Here is a 4,859-nt window from a genome sequence, read left to right as displayed (position 1 = left end):
AATATATTTTTCATAAAACTATTGTTACACTATGTACTATTACTTTAATAAATGTTCAAAATCATAAAATAAATGTACAAACACAGTATCTAATAGAGTTTTATTTTAATTAGCAGAAAATTACTTTTATGGGGGTCGATGGAGATTTCGAAAAATTATGTAGGGGTCGATGATCAGAAAAGTTTGGCAACCCCTGGGCTATGGAGTCATTTAACTCAGGGCTAAAGAGTTAAGCCCTGCATATAACTAATCAGAGCAATCAGACATCTACTGGAGCTCATGGTTCGATGATACTGCAAGCTTCAATCGCTACTTAACAATTAACAGCTACGAACAAAATTTATCACAATATTATCGCGAAAGGCAATTAATTGTCCATCGTGGCTTTGACCACTTTACTATTAGGGAATAATTTCACTAATCAGAGCACTCAGTCTATCTACTGGAACTCAGCGTCTGATGACACTGCAGGCTTCAATTGCTCTTTAACATTTAACTCGTGGTGCGTCGCATCTTTAGAAAGTGCTCAAAGGTGCTTATTTTCGTTTTTTAAAAGCCCTTATAGGTGCTTTTTTCATGGGGTGTTTTTAAAAAGTGTTTAATTTTCTCTTTTCGAAAATGAGATTTTATCACGCATTGTGCAAAAGCGTGCTTTTCACAGTGTTCTATTGAACGTTTTCACAATTCATTCAACAGCAGTCCATTTCGGCTTATCGTCGATCTGTAGCGTATGAAAGCGCCAATTATTTTACATGTCTGATGAAACACTTGCGAGTCCGCATGTGCGTCGAATGAGCTGGGATTTGTGAGATTATTGCACTCTCATATGCAACTCTGCTGCATTTTGCAAGGTATTCTCAATTTCAGGCTTCATTTTCCACCCTCTGATATCGAACCGAAAACTGCTGTAACTGTTCACGGTAGAACAGTTTAACGAGGACCGATACCGCACACACTCCGTTCCCTTGTAGCATAGATATATTAGCCCCTGCCTTGTAGGCTGATCAAAGTGGTCACCTACCCGCACACTGACCGCAGCCAGTGATGCTTGACTTCGGTGTTCTACTGGAAACCGCTTCTAAACACTGCTGGACTATGTTCAGTTCTATTAGTGCTCGTTTTGAGCCATAGCAATTTTTTCAAATGTGCCATTTTATGCTTTGTCAATTTTCTTAAACTCACATTGTGAGCTAAGTTAATTTTTTAAACGCAAATATAATGCTATGCTTACTTTCTATAATACACCTTTTGAGTATATATACATTTTCTCAAACTCGCATTTCAAGCAATTTTTATTTATTTATTTTGTAACCCGCATATTAAGCAACGTTTTCTTTATTCATTATAATTTGCTTCATGTATTATTATGCTTGCTTTATGGCTTTATTTTGAGCTGTGCTCAAAATAAAATTTTCTCACTTGGTTAATTATGAGAACATAAAATTTTTATTTAAGTAAATGTGATTTAAACGGAAGGACAAATAATTCTTACTTTTAGAACGAAGATTTAAAAAAAAAATTTCATTTAAAAAAGGATGTAAAACCGACGGATATGATTATTTTCTTTTATGGAATGACACAAGAAATTATTTTGTTAATTTTGGGAAATTTTGCGTTGCAGAAATAGTTATAGATAAGACTGCAAAATAGTTATAAAAAGCAGTTAAGATTAAACTTCAACTCCAAATTCAATAATTACAGGCTGGATTCTAACGCCCCTTAAAACATTTAAAAAGTTGGAGCAAAGTTAAGAAAACAAATATTTTTTTTATCATCTCTGCATTAACCACAGCAATTTAATAACTTAAAATCGATACATATAGAAGCTTAATCTCTTCTCCGGTTTTCAAACTTTCCACTTAAAAATGAAAGCTTATAAAAAGCTAACCGCGTTTTCTTTTAACAATATTGAAATAACTTTCCTCCTTTCTTTTTTTTTTTTTTTGACTAGAAGTTTTCTTCTTTTTTTTTTTTTCAAGTACGAAACAATAACAATACTAACAGTTTTTTTTCCTTGGAAATGTCAGTTGTATTTTTATATGTAGTTTTATATGTGTTGTAGTTTTATAAGTGGTTAGGATACATTTTTACGGGCTGGTAGATATCAGAAATTTTTTTTAAAGAAAAATTCATCTTAATTTTAAAATTTTCGTTCTTTAAATATTATATCAGAATCGTCTTATTTTAGTCTATTGTCTTGTCTTCTTTTATGGCTTTATTTTTAACTATGCTCAACACATATACTTTTTATCAAAATTAATAAGACCAAAACTGAAGGACAAATACTTCTCTCGTTTATAAGAAGACGGAAGATAAGAAAAAGAAAGAAAGAAAAGGATGTTAAAGAGACGGATATGATAATTTTCTTTAATCGAATGCAACCAGAATTTATTTTGTTAATTTTGGAAAATCCTTCCGCTGTAGAAATAAGAAGTTCTTTGGCTTGTTTCCTGAACTATTTTTAGAATTCGATTATGGCAGTTTTCTTTTTTTCTCTGTATTAAAAGATGAGCAGTGGTGGTTCGGGGGATATAGCGTTCGCCTTCCAATGAGGTGAACCGGGTTCAATACGAATTCTGCCCCCGGCTCATATCGACCACAGTGCTGACATAAAATATCCTCAGTGGTAGACGAATTATGGGTTCGAGTCCCCTTGCTGTCACATACCTGCCAACTCTTCCGGATTTTCCGGAAGATTTTATTTTCATATTTAAAGTGGTAGTAAATATATACTATTTTTTTCTTTTATAAGCTTAATTTTTAAAGGATTTTGATCACCACTATTCTTACAAAAATGAAGCACATATATTATTATGCTTTACTATCATGGTTGTCAACTTAAGTTTTTTCAAATGCAACGTATTTGTTTGCTTAAAATTGAAGTTTTAATTTCATTTTAATACCACTGGGAAAAATGATAATGGAATTAAAAGTTGGCAGGTATGCTGTCAGGCTAGCCGTGGAAGGTTTTCGTGGTTTTCCTCCCCATGTAACGAAAATGAGGATTCGTTCCATCGAAAAGTCCTCCTCGAAGGCAAAGTTTCTTCCAGGAGTTCTCTTGTCTTCAAGATTGGGTTCAAAATTACAAGGCTACGGAATTGAACATTGGTAGGCGTAAACCCAAATTTGGGTAGGTTTTTCAACGATGGTTATAAAATATAATATTAAAAGATCATAAAAGCTGCCCGCGTGTGTTTTAAGTGTTACATTTTACATACTCTACAACTTTTTCAGCAAAGAAAACCTTTGTGATTCAGAAGTTTGAAAATATGAAGTAAATACAAATATTTAAATAAATAAAAATAAATAAATAAAATTAAAAAATATACATAAAGGAATAAATACAAATGTACAGAGATTAGAATGATATAAAAAAAATTTAACATTTGGTAATTAGTTTCGAGAATTATGTTTAAATTGATGAACTGTTAAAATCGTTTCATAGTACAAAGTATCATGCGAATAGCTCCGCATACTAGAGAACTGCAACTACAGAATTGAAATTTGAAGTGCAGATAGAGGTATTTTAAAAAAATTGGTATAACTAGTAACTATACCATATTAATAAACAAATTGCACTGCCAAATGAAATATAATTGTGCCAGAAAAAGAAATCAAAAATCCCTAGTATTATTTAAGAAAAGAAAAAAACTAGCAATGTATCGTACACTAGGAAAAATAGAAGGAAAATGTAAAATCGAGAATTTATATTTTTTCCCAACAAAAATTTCTGTCATTGGAGGATCTTGAATTTCAATGCTTGTTAAAACAATGTAAGTTCCCAGATAAAATTTTTTTGGTATTGCAAATTAAAGTGAAAATTATATATTTTTTTTATCTGATACTAATTAAGCATAACGAAGTTCATAGTTTTGTTTATTTTTTTTTTATTGAGAGCCGATATTCGATGTATAATTATCGATTATGAAATGTCATAAAGCTGTTCACATAGTTGAAATACATTAACTTGCAATTCATAACAGGAAAAAAAAATGGACTTACTAAATGAAATATGAGTTTTAAAAGAAAGAATAAAACAAACTTTCTTTTTCTTTTATCTTAGAAACCTACAAAAAACATAGTATTTATAAAATTATCGAAGGTGAAACACTAAAATCAGAGCGAAGTAACAAGAATAATTATGTCTGTCTTAATATTTTAAATTAACAAGCACCACCCTTCCGCAATTTTTTTATTCTTCTCATTTCAAAAAAAAAAAAAAAAAAAAAAGAAAAAAAAAAGGAATTTAACTTAGGACGATATCTTGCCAATAAATGGCAACCCTTCTCTCTACATCACGCAATACAAGGGCATTGCTTACCTGTTTGGCGCTGCAAGAGAGAAAAGATCGTTATTGCTGAGAGGAACGAAAGAAACGAATCACGGGAATATAAGGACCGGACCCGCCTTGGGGCCTGTTCAGTTGAAGATTATATGAGTTGAGAAAGGTATGGCAGAAAAGGGGGGGGGAGATAAAAGAATAAATATTAAAAAAATACTTTCTACCAGGTAGAAAGATAAAGGTGAAGGGGGGATTTAAAGAAGACTGCTAGCTTGACGTTTACTCGCCTCACTAACTCTACCACTTTTTATTTTTCCGAACATTTTGCCTCCCCCCCCCTCCTGACTTCTATTTTATCATCTGACCTGTTCGTTGGGGTCAGCGGACAGGGGGAAAAGACCTGTTGGGTAGGAATTCGGCCACAAATTCGTTTTCTCATTTTAGTTCTTTCTTATTTATTCATTTGATGTTCTTTTTTATTCGTTTTGTTTGTTCTTCATGAAGAAGAGTATAATAACAAATGGCTCTTTAAATCACTGGCAGTGTTCGTGTATAGGTAAAAATCTTCGCATTGTCT

The 4,859-nt window shown here is 32.1% G+C and overlaps 1 protein-coding gene across 1 annotated transcript in view; it reads right to left on the bottom strand.

Moving 5' to 3' along the window:
- Positions 1 to 4,405, bottom strand: part of LOC107438758 (epidermal growth factor receptor) — a 94,648-nt gene extending 90,243 nt beyond the window's left edge. The window contains exon 1 of the mRNA XM_071185189.1: positions 4,322 to 4,405. The gene's annotated coding sequence lies outside the window, so the exon portion shown is untranslated. The remainder of the gene's footprint in view (positions 1 to 4,321) is intronic.
- Between the last annotated feature and the right edge of the window lie 454 nt (positions 4,406 to 4,859).

The sequence above is a fragment of the Parasteatoda tepidariorum genome, chromosome 9 (genome assembly GCF_043381705.1).
Source record: "Parasteatoda tepidariorum isolate YZ-2023 chromosome 9, CAS_Ptep_4.0, whole genome shotgun sequence".
Classification (NCBI taxonomy): domain Eukaryota; kingdom Metazoa; phylum Arthropoda; class Arachnida; order Araneae; family Theridiidae; genus Parasteatoda; species Parasteatoda tepidariorum.
This window is presented reverse-complemented; position numbering and strand designations above follow the sequence as displayed.